Here is a 20335-nt window from a genome sequence, read left to right as displayed (position 1 = left end):
GATTGGCGGTCGGCCATCACAAGGGGTTGGACTAGAGTCTTGCATGTCTTCTGCATCCAGGAGAGCACAATAGGGCTATTCCGCTTCACCTTGTTCAGCAATCGGAATGTCTGTCGCCTCTTTCTTTACCATCTGTAATACTACAAGTATAGAACCCTAGTTCATCATTCTTTATTTGGTGCTTATGTAATTCTTAAACATATGTACCTGTGAATCGAATAATGCATTGGTTGTTTGAACCTGATGGATATGAATAAAGCTAAAGCCTACTTTCAAGTTTAAATTAGGTACAATTTTAAATAGTGGCAATTAAATTAGCGCGAAATTAGGGTGTGCAGGTCATTACGGCGCACACGGTTAATAAAGCACAGCGTGTGTGATATACATCATAATCCGACACGGTTCACGAAGAGGAAACACGTGTAACAATGCATACAGTTACTGTTTGCAAAGCGTGTGTGATGTCAGAGACTATCGCATACGGTGCGAGAAAACTAAATGTGTGTGATTGTCTACCTATCTGTGACGCCCGGATAAATAAGCTACAATAATTCTCTGCTAATGATGCCATGTCATCACATTACAGTTGCTAATCCTCGCTTGATCCAAATCTTAGTTCAAACTCAAATTCAAATAAAGTCAAAGATTCAAATTTGTCCAACATGAAAACAAAAATGTTCAAAGTGTGGCAAATAATCCCTGGATATTTTTCATGTTGGAACCAACCTATTTTGGTTTCCCAAATAGCCCTTGGAAATTATTTAGTGGTCCACCAGCGATTTAAATTGTCCTTTTCAATTTCTAAAAATGGTTAGACAACTCATTTTTGCCTCAAACTTTTTGTGACTCCTACAAATAATGTGTTTGATTTATGTGACAAGTCTCATATCTAACAAAAATCTTTTAGTCTTGCAATTAAATAGAAAACAGTAGGTAAAATCAAAAACAGTAAATAAAATATAAATAAAAAGAGAAGGGCCTATTCTACTTGGCACTTTGGCCCAACTAGCCGAATGGTCGGCCCAGCCCACCTCCCCTCTCCTTCAACCTGCTACAGAGAGACATGGGATCGTGGAGCCCATCCGCCGGCCAAGCCCCTCCTCTCTCCCCCGGTTGAACCCTAGCCGCCACTACTTCCCCCCCCCCCCCCCCCCCCCCCCTCGCGCTGTTGCTCGATCCCGCGCACACACCCGAAGCTACCGTCGTCGTGCCATCGTCGTCGCCTTCGCGCGCGAGGACATCCAGGAGGACCGCGGCCGTCGGCTTCATCCGTGCCGGGCATCAGCTCAAGATGACGTGGCTCGTGTGCTCGCCATCGCCGTCTTCGTCGTCGTGTACATCACCGGCCACCGACGTTGATTCCCACCGCTTCGGTCCACCCCCGGCTTCCTCATCTGCACACTCGAGCTCGCTGTGAGGTCCTCTTACAAAACCCCCTCTCCCCCTTTCGTTTTGGACGTCGTAGGCCGCCGTTTCCGGCATGCCTCGCTGTCGTGCGCCCGCGCATGCTGAACCGCAACTACCGCACGCCCACAACCACCCGATGCTGCCTGCTGCTGCTTTCGCTGGCGCAGCCTCTTGCTACCACCGTTGCTGCATCCTCCCCCTTTCTCAGCTATGCCCACAGCTCGCTGCTCCGCCCGTGACCTCCCGTAGCCGCGCCGGTGCGCCCTGCCCGCCGCGCCAGGAGCTCCACTGTCGCACGCGCCCGCGTGTACGCGCGTCCGTCGCGCCTCGCGCACCCGCCTGTTGCTGCCGCAACCTCGACCCCGCCCGCTTTCCCGCTGCTGCCGCTCTGCTGCTGTTGTGAGCCGCTATTGCTGCTTCTTGTTGCTACCGCTGCGCGCCGCTGTCGTCCCGTACCGCGTCTGCCCTCGTCCTGCCACGCCGTCGCCGGACACCACTGCCATGTCGCCCGCTAACTGCCTCCCACGCTCGTGCCCACCCCGCGCCGACGCATCGCTCACCCACGCGCCTCATCACGGCCCCGCAGCACGCGCATGCCGTGCAGCGCCTCGACCTGTGCCTAGCTCGTGTGTATGTCGTTGTTGCTCTACTGAATGTACTGCTGATGCTGAATGCTACTGTAGCTACTACTCCCTCCGTTCGGAATTACTTGTCTTGGATATGGATGTATCTAGAACTAAAATACATCTAGATACATCCATTTCTGCGACAAGTAATTCCGAACGGAGGGAGTACTAGTTAGCTTTTCAATTTCTACATTGACTAACCCCCTAGGTAGCCCCTAATCAGTGGTTATACAACTACTAACAGGAGTAAAAATAATATGAGTAGGTAGTACACTTGACAAGGCTCAAATGTTTCCATTGGACCAAATTCGTTAGATGCGTAGATTAATTCCTACGAAAATCACAAAGTTCAATGTTTTGTTAACAAAAAAACCGAAAACAGCTTTATTTTCATAGCTACTTTAGAACTGTTGTTGACCAAGCAAATAAACTCTAATATGGATGTAATTGGTACTAACATGTAGATCACAGAAAAATGCTCACAATTGATATAAGGCACAAAATCATTGGATGTACAGAACAATAGTTGTCGCCTCTTGAAAACAGCTAAATGATGTTTAAAACTGTCGAATTCTCAGACTTAGCAAAATTTCAGGGATTTTTTCCGGATATTTGCTAAAACTTTAGAAATTCATAGAAATTAATCCGTAACTCGGATGAAAAAGTTTTATACATGAAAGTTGCTCAGAACGACGAGACGAATCCGAACACGTTGTCTGTTTACCTGTTAGATGCCTCTAACTATCTGAACATGGAACTTTCCCCCTTCGGTCATCTGTCTGACAGAGGTCCGGAACCGGAAAAACATTCCCAGTTGAATTCCCCCTTCACTGGTATCATGTAGCACTGCGTTAGAACACCCCTAACACCGCGTTTCGTCACGTCATGCTTAGTAATGTATATGTTTGCTCTGTATTTACTGTTTCTTCCCCCTCTTCTCTCCGATAGACCCCGAGACTGATGCTGATGTCCCTGTGATCGACTACGTCGACGACGACCCCTTCTTCCCTGTCAGCGGAGCTTCCAGGCAAGCCCCCCCTATGATCATCCCGATATCGCCCATTCCATTCTCTCATGCTTGCATTAGATTTTTGCTATTGTAATTGTTTGCTCCTATTCTGATGCATGGCATGCTTTTGTAACCTGATTTTGTTACCTTACATGCTTATCCTAAACTTCTTAGTATAGGTTGGTTAGTGATCCATCAGTGACCCCCACCTTGTCCTTGTTGCCCCTGCTTCATCATCGATGACTCGATCAACGTGATCGACGACCAGAGCCCGGTACTTCACATCACATCACGCCCCTTTTGTTGCTCGACTCTGTAGAGTTACCATCGAGTGCCGAGGGTGGAACCTCATATATCACTCCTGTTGAGATCTCTGTAGTGTAGCTATTCGGTCGTGGTCAATGAGGGTGGTTCCTCCTTAAACCATTCCCGATACGGCTCTGTCGTGCAACCCCTCAAGTGTGAACCTCGAGGATGGTTCCTCTTACGTTCACCTTGATGATTACATCGAGTGGAATTCACCGGGGGTAATTCCTTGGGTTTTCCCCTTGATGTTTGGACACATGGTTACCATGTATTTACTTGAGACCATTATTGAAGTCGGGTCGGCCCTGAGGGGTACCCCGCGAGTTGATGTGAAAGTTGGGCGGGCCCGGAGAGCACCGCAAGTTAATTACGTGCCACGGCCGGGCATTCTGGGCCCTTGCCGTACATCCATGAGACAGGGCAACGGGGTCACATCGACCGTGAGTCTCTGCTCGTCTCCGCAAGCTAATAATACACTATGGTTTGGGTATTTGTTCTGAGCTGGCCTTTGGCCTTTACGCATTAACCACCACGCGAGAATAGTTATGGGCCTCGACGTCGCAGTATCAGCCGAAGCTTTATTAGACGTCCAGTTCAGCATGGTGGGCCTGTCGGGCTAGTGCCATCCAGTATGAGGTGGTGCTCGTCCCGGCTCGTCGCACAATGACCCGGAGTGCAACAGGCGATGGGCCCAGACCCTGGAGTGCTTTGGATTTAGACCGGCGGGGACCTCTCTGCTGAGCCTAGGTAGGGCTACGACGCGTTGATCTTTCGAGGCCGAGCATTGACTGAGAAAAGTGTGTCTAGCCAGAGTAATCAAGCGTGTTGGAAAACGTGGTGCACCCCTGCAGGGAAGACATATATTCGAATACTGTGTCCATGATAATGGACGTTCAGAGTTGTATCCTGATCTTATATAACTAGAAATGGATAACATGTTAAATATAAATTGCTATTCTTTACTCTCCTACATGCTGCAAGATGCTTGGAGCTGCTTGAAGATGCTAGTCTTCGATAGGCTAGGCCTTCCCCTTTATTCTGGCATTCTGCAGTTCAGTCCACACATACAACCTTCCATTTGATACCAATGCATACTTAGTATAGATCTGATGCTTGCGAGTACTTTGGATGAGTACTCACGGTTGCTTTGCTACCCCTTTTCCCCCTTCTCTCTTCTTTCCGGTTGATGCAACCAGATAGTGGATCCCTGGAGCCAGATGACATCGCTGATGGATACTACTACATGGAGGCCGCCGAAGACCAGGAGTAGTTAGGCGGTCCCAGGAACGAGGCCTTGCCTCTTCGATCGTTGATGTTTGTGCTAGCCTTCTTAAGGCAGTCTTGTTTAATTTATGTCTGTACTCAGATATTGTTGCTTCCGCTTACGCTTGTGTATCGAGCTTGTATTCGAGCCCTCGAGGCCCCTGGCTTGTAATTTGAAGCTTGTATTATTTCTATTCGTGTCTAGAGTTGTGTTGTGATATCTTCCCGTGAGTTGCTGATCTTGATCGTACACATTTGCATGTATGATTAGTGTATGATTGAGTCGGGGGCATCACAAGTTGGTATCAGAGACGACTGCCTGTAGGATCCCCTTTTCCAACTCCTTGGCCGAAGTTGAGTCTAGTCTTTGAGAAACTATTTTACTAACATGGCTGTGTGGCTTACGGACCCACGTCGCCATTGGATGGTATTAGGATCTTTTATTCCTCGTCTTTACTCTGGGATTCTGATATCTCTTCTATTCGGGTTAAATGATTTTTCTAACTCTAACGTTAGGTTCTCGTAAATACGTTCTCCCGGAGAGCCCCTCACTCCAGATGATTGCTTGGTGCATCGAAGGATTTCGAAGACACTCTTTGATGTTCTCCCGAGACTTTGTGCCCCTTGCTTTTGCAACAATCTACCACCGAAATATCCCTATGGATAAATACATACACATGTCGTTCTTACTTCTATTCCCAGGTGATCTTGTTATTACAAGATACCCCGAAATTCTCTCTTTTGTTCTGAGAATACTTTGTGCCTACTGCCTTGCAGTTCTTTGCCACATGAATACCCCTACGGATAGTTACTCGTGCTTGCTGAGTATCCGTTTGTCCATAGTTGTTCATTTGTTTCACAAAATTCTTTGGAATACTATTCGATCTTCCGAAAATCCTTAGTAGCCTATTGCTCTTGTTGATCCTTATCTACTTGCATTATGGTTACTTCCATATGTCTAGCAATACTCATTTAGCACCCTTTGTCATCGTAATTTTGAGCATTTGATTCGATATGTTTGTGAATGCTCGTGATCATCAGTCCTAATTAGAATTCTTCCCCTGGTTCAGACGTCACTCCGGACCAGAGCTGGTGTTCGACAAATCAAACCTTGATTGATTGTCGATCTATGTCTATTCTACTTAATTTGTTGGGGAACGTAGCAGAAATTCAAAATTTTCTACGCATCACCAAGATCAATCTATGGAGTAATCTAGCAACGAGGGGAAGGAGAGTGCATCTACATACCCTTGTAGATCGCTAAGCGGAAGCGTTCAAGTGAACGGGGTTGATGGAGTCGTACTCGTCGTGATCCAAATCACCGATGATCCTAGTGCCGAACGGACGGCACCTCCGTGTTCAACACACGTACAGCCCGGTGACGTCTCCTACGCCTTGATCCAGCAAGGGGAGAAGGAGAGGTTGGGGAAGACTCCATCCAGCAGCAGCACGACGGCGTGGTGGTGGTGGAGGAGCGTGGTACTCCAGCAGGGCTTCGCCAAGCACCGCAAGAGACGAGGAGGGAGAGGGGTAGGGCTGCGCCAAGAAGGAGATGTTCTCATGTGTATGGCAGCCCAAAACCCCACTATATATAGGGGAAAGGGAGGGGTTGTGCCCCCACCTAGGTTTCCACCCCTAGGGGTGGCGGCCAGCCCTAGATCCCATCTAGGGGGCGGCCAAGGGGGGGAGAGGGAGGCGCACCACTAGGTGGGCCTTAGGCCCATCGGAGCCTAGGGTTTCCCCTTTTCCCTTCTCTCTTCGCCTTGGGCCCTGGTGGGGGGGCGCACCAGCCCACCTGGGGCTGGTCCCCTCTCACACTTGGCCCACGCAACCCTCTGGGGCAGGTAGCCCCACCTGGTGGACCCCCGGGACCCTCCCGGTGGTCCCGGTACGTTACCCATAGCACCCGAAACCTTTCCGGTGACCAAAACAGGACTTCCCATATATAAATCTTTACCTCCGGACCATTCCAGAACTCCTCGTGACGTCCGGAATCTCATCCGGGACTCCGAACAACATTCGGTAACCACGTATATCTATTCCCTATAACCCTAGCGGCATCGAACCTTAAGTGTGTAGACCCTACGGGTTCGGGAGTCATGCAGACATGGCCGAGACAACTCTTAGGTCAATAACCACCAGCGGGATCTGGATACCCATGTTGGCTCCCACATGTTCCATGATGATCTCATCGGATGAACCACGATGTCAAGGATTTAATCAATCCCGTATACAATTCCCTTTGTCCATCGGTACGATACTTGCCCGAGATTCGATCGTCGGTATCCCGATACCTTGTTCAATCTCGTTACCGGCAAGTCTCTTTACTCGTTCCGTAACACATCATCCCGTGATCAACTCCTTGATCACATTGTGCACATTATGATGATGTCCTACCGAGTGGGCCCAGAGATACCTCTCCGTTTACACGGAGTGACAAATCCTAGTCTCGATTCGTGCCAACCCAACAGACACTTTTGTAGATACCTGTAGTGAACCTTTATAGCCACCCAGTTACGTTGTGACGTTTGGTACACCCAAAGCATTCCTACGGTATCCGGGAGTTGCACAATCTCATGGTCTAAGGAAATGATACTTGACATTAGAAAAGCTTTAGCATACGAACTACACGATCTTTGTGCCAGGCTTAGGATTGGGTCTTGTCCATCACATCATTCTCCTAATGATGTGATCCCGTTATCAACGACATCCAATGTCCATGGTCAGGAAACCGTAACCATCTATTGATCAACGAGCTAGTCAACTAGAGGCTTACTAGGGACATGGTGTTGTCTATGTATCCACACATGTATCTGAGTTTCCTATCAATACAATTCTAGCATGGATAATAAACGATTATCATGAACAAGGAAATATAATAATAACCAATTTATTATTGCCTCTAGGGCATATTTCCAACAGTCTCCCACTTGCACTAGAGTCAACAATCTAGTTCACATCGCCATGTGATTAACACTCATAGGTCGCATCGCCATGTGACCAACATCCAAGAGTCTACTAGACTCAATGATCTAGTTCACATCACTATGTGATAAACACTCAAAGAGTTCTGGGTTTGATCATGTTATACTTGTGAGAGAGGTTGTAGTCAACGGGTCTTGCCATATTCAGATCCCTATGTATTTTGCAAAACTTTATGTCATATCGTAGATGCTGCTACCACGTTCCACTTGGAGCTATTTCAAATTGTTGCTCCATTATACGTATCCGGTATCTCTACTCAGAGCTATCCGGATAGGTGTTAAGCTTGCATCGACGTAACTCTTTACGTCGAACTCTTTATCACCTCCATAACCGAGAAACATTTCCGTATTCCTCTATGGATAATTTTGACTGCTATCTGGTGATCTACTCCTAGATCACCTTTGTACCCTCTTGCCAGACATGTGGCAAGGCACACATCAGGTGCGGTACTTCAGCATGGCATACCGTATAGAGCCTATGACAAAAGCATAGGGGACGACCTTCGTCCTTTCTCTTTCTTATGCCGTGGGCAAGCTTTGATTCTTACTCAACTTCACACCTTACAACTCAGGTAAGAACCCCTTCTTTGACTGATCTATTTTGAACTCCTTCAAAAACATGTCAAGGTGTGCGTTCTTTCAAAGTATCATCAGGCGTCTTGATCTATCTCTATAGATCTTGATGCCCAATATGTAAGCAGCTTTATCCAGGTCTTCCTTTGAAAATCACTCTTCAAACAACCGTTTATGCTTTCTAGAAATTCTACATTATTTCGGATCAACAATATGTCATCCACATATACTTATCAGAAATGTTGTAGTGCTCCCACTCACTTTCTTGTAAATACAAGTTTCTAGCAAACATTGTATAAACCTAAAAGCTTTGGTCACTCCATCAAAACATATATTCCGATTCCGAGATGCTTGCTCTAGTCCATAGAAGGATTGCTGGAGCCAGCATACCTTTTAGCATCCTTAGGATCGACAAAACCTTTGATTGTATCACATACAACTTTTCTTACGAAAACTGGTAAGAAAACTTGTTTTGACATCCATCTGTAAGATTTCATAATCAAAAAATACAGCTAATGCTATCATGATTCCGACGGACTTAAGCATCGCTACGGGTGAGAAATTCTCATCGTAGTCAACTCGTTGAACTTGTGAAAAGACTCTTTCCCACAAGTCGCACTTCATAGACGGTAACATTACCGTCCATGTCCGTCTTCTTCTTCTTAAAGATCCATTTATCTCGATGGCTTGCCGATCAATGGGCAAGTCCAGCAAAGTCCATACATGGATCCTATCTCGGATTTCATGGCTTCTAACCATTTGTCGGAATACGGGCCCACCATCGCTTCTCCATAGCTCGTAGGTTCATTGTTGTCTAACAACATGATATCTAAGATAGGATTACTGTACCACTTAGGAGTAGTACATATCCTTGTCGACCTACGAGGTTCGATAGCAACTTGATCCGAAGCTTCATGATCACTATCATTAACTTCCTATTCAACAGACGTAGGCTCCACAGAAAACATCTTTCTGTGTTGCATCACTCTCTGGTTGAAATAAAGGTTCGACAACCTCATCAAGTTCTATCTTCCTCCCACTCAATTCTTTCGAGAGAAACTCCTTCTCGAGAAAGGACCCGTTCTTAGCGACAAACAATTTGCCCTCGGATCTGAGATAGAAGGTATACCCAACTGTCACCTTTGGGTATCCTATGAAGATGTGTTTGTCCGGTTTGGGTTCGAGCTTCTCCGGCTGAAGCCTTAAGCATCGCAGCCCCAAACATTAAGAAACGACAACTTTGGTTTCTTGCCAAACCAATGTTCATCCGACGCCATCTCAACGGACTTAGATGGTGTCCTATCTAAAGTGAATGCAGCTGTCTCTAACGCATAACCTCAAAATGAAAATGGTAGATTGATAAGAGACATCATAGATCGCACCATATCTCATAAGGTTCGATTACGACGTCCGGACACACCATAACTCAGTGGTGTTCCAGGTGGCTTCAACTGTGAAACAATTCCACAATGTCTTAAGTGATTGCCAAACTCATAACTCAGAAAATCCCCTTTTGATCAGATTGTAGGAACATGATCTTATTGTTATGATGATTCTTAACTTCACTCTGAAATCGCTTGAACTTTTCAAACGTTTCAGACTTGTGCTTCATTAAGTAAATATACCTATATCTACTCAAATCGTCAGTGAAGATGAGAAAATAGCGATATCCACCGCACACTTCAATTCTCATTGGATCACACGCATCAGCATGTATGATTTCCAACAAGTCACTTGCCCATTTCATTGTACCTGATAACGGGGTCTTAGTCATCCTGCCCATGAGGCATGGCTCGCATGTGTCAAGTGATTCAAAATCAAGTGACTCCAAACATCCATCGACATGGAGTTTCTTCATGCATCTTATGCCAATATGACCTAAGCGGCAGTGCCACAAGAAAGTGGTACTATCATTATTAACTCTACATCTTTTGGCGTGAACATGTGTATTACCACGACCGAGATTCAATGAACCATTCACATAGGGTGCATGACCATGAAAGGTATCATTCATGTAAACAGAATAACCATTATTCTCTAACTTAAATGAATGACCGTATTACAATGAACATGATCTAATCATATTCATGCTCAACATAGACACCTGATAACATTTATCTAGGTTCAATACTAATCCCGAAGGCAGATGGAGCGTGCGATGGTGATCTCATCAACTTCGGAAACACTTCCAACACACATCGTCACCTCGCCCTTAGCCAGTCTCTGTTTAGTCCGTAGCTTTTGCTTCAAGTCACCGGTAATAGCAACTAAACCGGTATCCAATACCTAGGTGCTACCAGGAGTACTAGCGAGGTACACATTAATAACACGTATATACTTTGTTGAAGTTGCCAGCCTTCTTATCTACCATGCATTTGGGGTAATTCCGCTACCAGTGACCGTCCCCTTTACAATAGAAGCACTTAGTCTCGGGTTTGGGTTCAACCTTGGGTTCCTTTACTGGAGCGGCAACTGGTTTGCCATCCATGAAGTTTCCCTTCTAGCCCTTGCGCTTCTTGAAACCAGTGGTCTTATTAAACCATCAACACTTGATGCTCCTTCTTGATTTCTACCTTTTGCGGTCTTAAGCACCGCGAACAGCTCCGGGATCAACTCCATCCCTTGCATGTCATAGTTCATCACGAAGATCTAGTAGCTTAGTGATAGTGGCTAGAGAACTCTATCAATCACTATCTTATCTGGAAGTTTAACTCCCACTTGGTTTAAGTGATTGTAGCACCCAGACATTCTGAGCACATGCACACTAGCTGAGCTATTCTCCTCCATCTTGTTGGCAAAAGAACTTGTCAGAGGTCTCACACCTCTCAACACGGGCATGAGCCTGAAATCCCAATTTCAGCTCTTGGAACATCTCATATGTTCTGTGGCGTTCAAAACGTCATTGGAATCCCGATTCTAAGCCATAAAGTATGGTGCACTAAACTATCAAGTAGTCATCAGGATGTGTCTGTCAGGTGTTCACATCCACAGACGATGTTGTAGGGGTTTGCACATCGAGCGGTGCATCAAAGACGTAAGCCTTCTGTGTAGCAGTGAGGACACTCCTCGGACTACGGACCTAGTCCGCATCAGTGCTTACAATATCTTTCAACTTGGTCTTTCTCTAGGAACGTATTGAAACAGGGAGCTACAACATGAGCTATTTATCTACAACATATTTACAAAGACAATTTAGACTATGTTCATGATAATTGAGTTCATTTAATGAACTCCCACTCAGATAGACATCCCTCTAGTCATCTAAGTGAAACATGATCCGAGTCAACTAGGTCGTGTCCGATCATCACGTGAGACGGACTAGTCAACATCGGTGAACATCTTCATGTTGATCGTATCTTCTATATGACTCATGCTCGACCTTTCGGTCTTCCGTGTTCCGAGGCCATGTCTGTACATGCTAGGTTCGTCAAGTCAACCTAAGTGTTTTGCTGTGTAAATCTGGCTTACACCCGTTGTATTCGAACGTTAGAATCTATCACACCCGATCATCACGTGGTGCTTCGAAACGACGAACCTTCACAACGGTGCACAGTTAGGGGGAACACTTTTCTTGAAATTTTAGTGAGGGATCATCTTATTTAAGCTACCGTCGTTCTAAGCAAATAAGATGTAAAACATGATAAACATCACATGCAATCAAATAGTGACATGATATGGCCAATATCATTTTGCTCCTTTTGATCTCCATCTTCGGGGCTCCATGATCATCGTTGTCACCGGCATGACACCATGATCTCCATCATCGTGTCTTCTTGAAGTTGTCTCGTCATCTATTACTTCTACTACTATGGCTAACGCTTTATCAATAAAGTAAAGTAATTACATGACGTCTATGTTGACACACAGGTTATAAATAAATTAAGACAACTCCAATGGCTCCTGCCGGTTGTCATACTCATCGACATGCAAGTCGTGATTCCTATTACAAGAACATGATCAATCTCATACATCACATATATCATTCATCACATCCTTTTGGCCATATCACATCACAAGGCATATGCTGCAAAAACAAGTTAGACGTCCTCTAATTGTTGTTGCAAGTTTTTACGTGGCTGCTATAGGTTTCTAGCAAGAACATTTCTTACCTACGCGAAAACCACAACGTGATATGCCAATTTCTATTTACCCTTCATAAGGACCCTTTTCATCGAATCCGATCCGACTAAAGTGGGAGAGACAGACACCCGCTAGCCACCTTATGCAACTAGTGCATGTCAGTTGGTGGAACTAGTCTCACGTAAGAGTACGTGTAAGGTCGGTCCGGGCCGCTTCATCCCACAATGCCGCCGAATCAAGATAAGACTAGTAACGGCAAGTAAATTGACAAAATCAACGCCCACAACTGCTTTGTGTTCTACTCGTGCATAGAAACTACGCATAGACCTAGCTCATGATGCCACTTTTGGGGAATGTAGCAGAAATTCAAAATTTTCTACGCATCACCAAGATCAATCTATGGAGTAATCTAGCAACGAGGGGAAGGAGAGTGCATCTACATACCCTTGTAGATCGCTAAGCGGAAGCGTTCAAGTGAACGGGGTTGATGGAGTCGTACTCGTCGTGATCCAAATCACCAATGATCCTAGTGCCGAACGGATGGCACCTCCGTGTTCAACACACGTACAGCCCGGTGACGTCTCCTACGCCTTGATCCAGCAAGGGGAGAAGGAGAGGTTGGGGAAGACTCCATCCAGCAGAAGCACGACGACATGGTGCTGGTGGAGGAGCGTGGTACTCCAGCAGGGCTTCGCCAAGCACCGCAAGAGACGAGGAGGGAGAGGGGTAGGGCTGCGCCAAGAAGGAGATGTTCTCATGTGTATGGCAGCCCAAAACCCCACTATATATAGGGGAAAGGGAGGGGCTGCGCCCCCACCTAGGTTTCCACCCCTAGGGGTGGCGGCCAACCCTAGATCCCATCTAGGGGGTGGCCAAGGGGGGAGAGAGGGGGCGCACCACTAGGTGGGCCTTAGGCCCATCTGAGCCTAGGGTTTCCCTTTTTTCCCTTCTCTCTTCGCCTTGGGCCCTGGTGGGGGGGCGCACCAGCCCACCTGGGGCTGGTCCCCTCTCACACTTGGCCCACGCAACCCTCTGGGGCAGGTAGCCCCACCTGGTGGACCCCCGGGACCCTCCCGGTGGTCCCGGTATGTTACCGATAGCACCCGAAACCTTTCCGGTGACCAAAACAGGACTTCCCATATATAAATCTTTACCTCCGGACCATTCCGGAACTCCTCGTGACGTCCAGGATCTCATCCGGGACTCCGAACAACATTCGGTAACCACGTATATCTATTCCCTATAACCCTAGCATCATCGAACCTTAAGTGTGTAGACCCTACGGGTTCGGGAGTCATGCAGACATGGCCGAGACAACTCTCCGGTCAATAACCAACAGTGGGATTTGGATACACATGTTGGCTCCCACATGTTCCACGATGATCTCATCGATGAACCACAATGTCAAGGATTTAATCAATCCCGTATACAATTCCCTTTGTCCATCGGTACGATACTTGCCCGAGATTCGATCGTCGGTATCCCGATACCTTGTTCAATCTCGTTACCGGCAAGTCTCTTTACTCGTTCTGTAACACATCATCCCGTGATCAACTCCTTGATCACATTGTGCACATTATGATGATGTCCTACCGAGTGGGCCCAGAGATACCTCTCCGTTTACACGGAGTGACAAATCCCAGTCTCGATTCGTGCCAACCCAACAGACACTTTTGTAGATACCTGTAGTGAACCTTTATAGCCACCCAGTTACGTTGTGACGTTTGGTACACCCAAAGCATTCCTACGGTATCCGGGAGTTGCACAATCTCATGGTCTAAGGAAATGATACTTGACATTAGAAAAGCTTTAGCATACGAACTACACGATCTTTGTGCTAGGCTTAGGATTGGGTCTTGTCCATCACATCATTCTCCTAATGATGTGATCCCGTTATCAACGACATCCAATGTCCATGGTCAGGAAACCGTAACCATCTATTGATCAACGAGCTAGTCAACTAGAGGCTTACTAGGGACATGGTGTTGTCTATGTATCCACACATGTATCTGAGTTTCCTATCAATACAATTCTAGCATGGATAATAAAAGATTATCATGAACAAGGAAATATAATAATAACCAATTTATTATTGCCTCTAGGGCATATTTCCAACATAATTGTCTTTGATCAGAGCCTCTTCTTCGGATCCCCTATTTTGGAAATCATAATTCCCTTTGCATTCGAGCTTTGAATTAGTCAGTTGTTTCTATAGTTTGATATCCTTGCATTCTTTCTTCCTCTGGTTGAGTACCTATGCTCACATCAGATCCCTTGTGAACCACCAGATCCTTTGTGGGGTTCTATCCGACAGCATCCTTCATATGCAGTAACCTTGTGAGCTTTTCCTCGGATACATAATGGTAAATTGTATCTTCTGCTTCCTCAATCATGCTCTACTCCGAGCTTGAGTTATCTACTCATGAAGTTTGACTCTACAACTTCGTCAAAGACGAGAAGTAAATGGAAGGTTATGCAGTGATGAAGTGGGAGTCCCTTGAACCTTTGTGTTCATGCCCATGGACCCGATGTGGAACTTATCCTGGAAGCTTCTTGTTATAATATTAATCCCCTTGTGATAAGTTCATCTTGTATCTATGTTTGGTCCTTTGCAACCGTGGTTCCGGCCATATTTTTCTTCTTTGATACCATTTCTTGGACTAGTTAAAATACTTGTCTTCTGCAGATCCTTCCATCTGTCCAACCTCTATCATGTTCTACCTTCGAGTATTACCCTTTGGTATCTCGAGAATATCACAGAATTACGTAGCTTCTTATGAGTTCCTCATCAACTATTATTTCTCGTCGATTTAATTTTTCCATGGTTTCTGAGTTGTTAGACACTCGAGAACGCCATAACTGATTTGAGTCTAAACTTGTTTAACCTTTCTTGTAACTAACATACTTGAGCAGTGATAATTACCTGCTTATGTAACACCTCGGTGTACAAACTCTGTCAGTAAGAACTTGTTACTATTGTTGATGACATTTCGGTAGCCACCGATGGACGAGAACTTTGCCTATGGGTCCGCCTCGTCTTAACGAGCAGGAAAATGGTTCACTTCATCCCTCGCCCTTGGTAACGACGTTGTTGCCAACATAATTGACAGGTCATCCTTTAACCTACCTTGCTATCATGACCTTGCAATATGTTAGCGCCTTCCTGCTTTTAACCCACATGGTGGGCCCATAACCCACAGTTCCACAGGATCGAAACCTGACTCTCTTGTAAATCCCTGTCTTCCAAAATTGTTTCTCACGCTTGACTTCGTATGTAATTCACGAGCCACCTTCTTGTGATATGTTCTGGTATCAGATGCAATACTTATTCTCGATGCTTTGAACCCCTTTCACACTCTGTTTCAGACATCGAACGATTGCCTACCCGCTTAAATCTTCTTATTGCACCTTCTTACCTTGCTCTCAATGACTTTCTTGAATTCCAACTCGAGAGATGCCTCTATGCCACGTTCATTGAGATAGCCCCCAGGTACCTATCTTGTGTTGAGCTCCGTCTTTCCCGAGTCTTTCCCCCTTACTCCACCCTTTAAATCTCGGGACAAGATTTCTTGTGGTGGAGGAGAATTGTGACGCCCGGATAATTAAGCTACAGTAATTCTCTACTAATGATGCCATGTCATCACATTACTGTTGCTAATCCTCGCTTGATCCAAATCTTAGTTCAAACTCAAATTCAAATAAAGTCAAAAATTCAAATTTCTCCAACATGAAAACTAAAATGTTCAAAGTGTGGCAAATAATCCCTGGATATTTTTCATGTTGGAACTAACCTCTTTTGGTTTCCCAAAGTGACCCTCGAAATTATTTAGTGGTCCAGTAGCAATTTAAATTGTCCTTTTCAATTTCTAAAAATGGTTAGACAACTCCTTTTTGCCTCAAACTTTTTGTGACTCCTACAAATAATGTGTTTGATTTATGTGACAAGTCTCGTATCTAACAAAACTCTTTTAGTCTTGCAATTAAATAGAAAACAGTAGTTAAAATCGAAAACAGTAAATAAAATATAAATAAAAGGAGAAGGGCCTATTCTACTTGGCACTTTGGCCCAACTAGCCAAATGGCCGGCCCAGCCCACCTCCCCTCTCCTTCAACCTACTACAGGGAGACAGGGGATCGTGGCGCCCATCCGCTGGCCATGTCGTGCGTGGCGGCCATCCCTCGCCTCCCCGATGGCTACAAGGGCACCCCAAGCCCCTCCTCTCTCCCCGGTTGAACCCTAGCCACCACTACTCCCCCCCCTCGCGTCGTTGCTTGCTCCCGTGCACACACCCAAAGCTACCGTCGTTGTGCCATCGTCACCGTCGGGGCCATCGTTGCCGCCTTCACGCGGGAGGACGTCCAGGAGGATCGCGGCCGTTGGATTCATCCGTACCGGGCATCAGCTCAAGCCGACATGGCTCGTGTGCTCGCCATTGCCATCTTCGTCGTCGTGTACATCGCCAGCCGCCGACGTTGATTCCCACCGCTTCGGTCCATCCTCGGCTTCCTTGTCTGCACACCCGAGCTCGCTGTGAGGTCCTCTTCCAAAACCCCCTCTCCCCCTTTCGTTTTCGACGCCGTAGGCTACCGTCTTCGTCGTGCCTCACTGTCGTGCGCCCGCGCATGCTGAACTGCAACCGCCGCACGCCCACGACCACCCGATGCTGCTTGCTGCTACTTTCGCCGGCGCAGCCTCTTGCTGCCACCGCTGCTGCATCCTCCCCCTTTCTCTGCTATGCCCGCAGCTCACCGCTCCGCCCGTGACCTCCCGTAGCCGTGCCGGTGCGCCCTGCCCGCCGTGCCAGGACCTCCGTTGTCGCACGTGTCCGCGTGTACGCGCGTCCGTCGCGCCTCACGCACCCGCCTGCTGCTGCCGCAGCCTCGACCCCGCCCGCTCTCCCGCTGCTGCCGCTCTGCTGCTGTTGCGAGCCGCTATTGCTGCTTCTTGTTGCTGCCGCCGCGCGCCGCTGCCGTCCCGTACCGCGTCTTCCCTCGCCCGGCCACGCGGTCGCCGGACACCACTGCCCTGTCGCCCACGGACTGCCGCCCTCGCTCGTGCCCACCCCGCGTCGGCGCATCGCTCGCCCGCGTGCCTCATCACGGCCCCGCAACACGTGCACGCCGTGCAGCGCCGCGCTCTGCGCCCAGCTTGTGTGCCTGTCGTTGCTGCTCTACTGAGGAGGTGTTTGTTTCGTCAAATTCTGCCCGTCACCTGTTTATAGTGTAAACGGATACCCTTACGGGCGTTTGGTGAGACACCTCCGTAACCACGTTCCTCTATAATCAGTTCCAGGTCAGTTATTGAACGATACCCCCACCCCCCACCGATAAAGGCTTCCTTACCGCCCCCGACTCCGCTCTTCCTCGCGACTCGCTCCTCCCCTCGATCTGTCTGCACCGCCGCCTCCCTTCGAGTCCCGCGCCGCTGCGCCACCGCCCCGCCGCCTCCCTTCCAGTCCAGCGCCGCCGCGCCACCACCTCCCCTCGACCCCCTTCGGTCCTCTCCTCCTAGTCCAGCCGCCGGGTTGACCTCACCACACCAGTCGCCGGGAACGACCACGCCAGCCGCCTCCGATGCCGGTGAGGGTGGACCATTGAAGCCGCGTACGAGGAGCAGCAAGGCCCATCCGCCCATCTCCGGATCGATCTCTTCCTCCTCCGTCACTCTCCTACTACAGATCTCAAGGTTAGGGTTACTAATACATCTGTTCTTGATCTTGAAGTACAAAAATATGCGTCCTTGATCTGTTCTTGATCTTGAAGTAAAAAATATGCGTCCTTGATCTGTTCTTGATCTACTAATGATCTGTTATAGGTTGATGTATAGCATATATTTCCATCTGTTCTTGACCTTGAAGTAAAAAAATGTGTTCTTGATCTATTAATGATTTGTTATAGGTTGATGTCTATTAATGAGCTATTCTTGATCTGTTCTTGATCTTGAAGTAAAAAAATATGTGTTCTTGATCTGTTCTTTTATCAGTGGATGACTAGTGGAGTATAATTGGTGGTCTGTCCTTTGTATTTTTCTGATGTGTTCTTGATCTCTCTAGTTAAGTAACTAGGCAAATAGATGAATTAGGTTGGCTGGTCACAAAAAGGAAGGAATGTGTCTTGTTCGATGCATGTCCGTGCTGTCAATTGGACCATCTTCTTTAGCTTTCTTGTGTGAAATCATATCCTGGTACTTGGAACTTTGCATGACAGTAGATCGACGGTGATATCTACATGCATATCAACTAGATACGGGTTGGTTGTTCCTGTAGTTTTTCTGATATGCAATTTTCCTATCCATATGCAACAGTTGTATTTGTATATGACTTGATTAGGCTTCTGATGTGCAAGTTTTTTTGGATCCATTATACCTTTGTTATATATAATACTATTGTTATATATTTGTCAAAAGTGTTGAAAAGCATGGAGTAGATCTCATCCTTTCCACCATATTTTAGTATATGTTCTTGCAGTATACACCATTGTAGTCTGTGTTAGCCAAGAGGGTGATTTTCATTTCATTGGTCTTGCAGTATACACCATTTTCCTATTGTTATCTTTGTTAAAGTGTTGAAATGCATGGAGTAGGTTCCCACCTTTTCCTTCATCAAAGTGTTGATGAGAAAGAACAATCATGTTATAGTTGCTCTTAATTTTTTTTATTACTCGTTGTTGCTTGTGTGTTTCTTTATCCTCATTTTAACTCGTGCTTATTGGCAGATGAGAAAATAAGCAAGGTTCATTAGAAAATGGGATCAGTGGTGTGGCGTGGAAGATGAAGATCAATGGAAAAGCAAAGCTTCTTTGCAAGATTGTGAACTTGGCCTTTCTATTTATCCTATAATATAAAAACAATTTTAGGGACTAATTATGTAGTTTATTTCGAAGTGTCGTTGAATTCCGAGTTCGTATCCTTTTCATTTTAAAAATGTGTAATCGTTAAAGTGGAGCCAAATTCTGGTTAAAAGATGTCTTTGCATTGGATGAATGCAAAAATATTTCTAAATTATGTGCTTGTTTGATGCATGTGAAAGCCCATGCTGTGTTCTGTACGTGGAAAGGTACCTGTTACTGTGTCAAACCAAACACTATTTAGGTACCTGTTTCCTTTACACTGTAGAACCAAACAAAATGAGGTTTGCCCAGTCAGGTGCTGTTACAGTCCGTAATCAGGTTCCATTTACGTTCACTGGACGAAACAAACACAATGTACTGCTGATGTTGAATGCTACTGTAGCTACTACTAGTTAGCTTTTCAATTTCTACATTGACTAACCCCCTAGGCAGCCCCTAATCAGTGGTTATACAACTACTAACAAAAGTAAAAATAATATGAGTAGGTAGTACACTTGACAATGCTCAAATGTTTCAATTGGACCAAATTCGTTAGATGCGTAGATTAATTCCTATGAAAATCACAAAGTTCAATGTTCTGTTAACAGAAAAACCAAAAACAGCTTTATTTTCATAGCTACTTTAGAGCTGTTGTTGATCAAGCAAATGAACTCTAATATGGATGTAATTGGTACTAACATGTAGATCACAGAAAAATGCTCACAATTGATATAAGGCACAAAATTATTGGATGTACAGAACAATAGTTGTCGCCTCTTGAAAACAGCTAAATGATGTTTAAAATTGTCGAATTCTCAGACTTACCAAAATTTCAGGGATTTTTTCCGGATATTACTAAAACTTTAGAAATTCATAGAAATTAATCCGTAACTCGGATGAAAAAGTTTTATACATGAAAGTTGCTCAGAACGACGAGACGAATCCGAACACGTTGTCTGTTTACCTGTTAGATGCCTCTAACTATCTGAGCATGGAACTTTCCCCCTCCGGTTATCTGTCTAACACAGGTCCAGAACCGGGAAAACATTCCCGGTTGAATTCCCCCTTCACTGGTATCGTGTAACACTGTGTTAGAACACCCTTAGCACCGCGTTTCGTCACATCATTCTTAGTAATGTATATGTTTGCTCTGTAATTACTGTTTCTTCCCCCTCTTCTCTCTGATAGACCCCGAGACTAATGTTAATATCCCTGTGATCGACTACGTCGACAACGACCCCTTCCTCCCTTTCAGCGGA

At 46.1% G+C, this 20335-nt stretch overlaps 1 long non-coding RNA gene across 1 annotated transcript; it reads left to right on the top strand.

Annotated features, from left to right (window-relative positions):
- Positions 1-1215: 1215 nt before the first annotated feature.
- Positions 1216-19248, top strand: LOC125512490 (uncharacterized). Its single transcript, XR_015608242.1, has 3 exons — positions 1216-1418; positions 2982-3060; positions 18963-19248. It is a non-coding gene; the product is annotated as an uncharacterized LOC125512490 (long non-coding RNA).
- Positions 19249-20335: the final 1087 nt, after the last annotated feature.

Source organism: Triticum urartu, chromosome 6A (assembly GCF_056163025.1).
Source record: "Triticum urartu cultivar PI428250 chromosome 6A, HENAU_Tu73, whole genome shotgun sequence".
NCBI classification, from domain to species: domain Eukaryota; kingdom Viridiplantae; phylum Streptophyta; class Magnoliopsida; order Poales; family Poaceae; genus Triticum; species Triticum urartu.
Note: the sequence above shows the minus strand (reverse complement) of the source record. Positions and strands in the feature narration are given on the sequence as shown.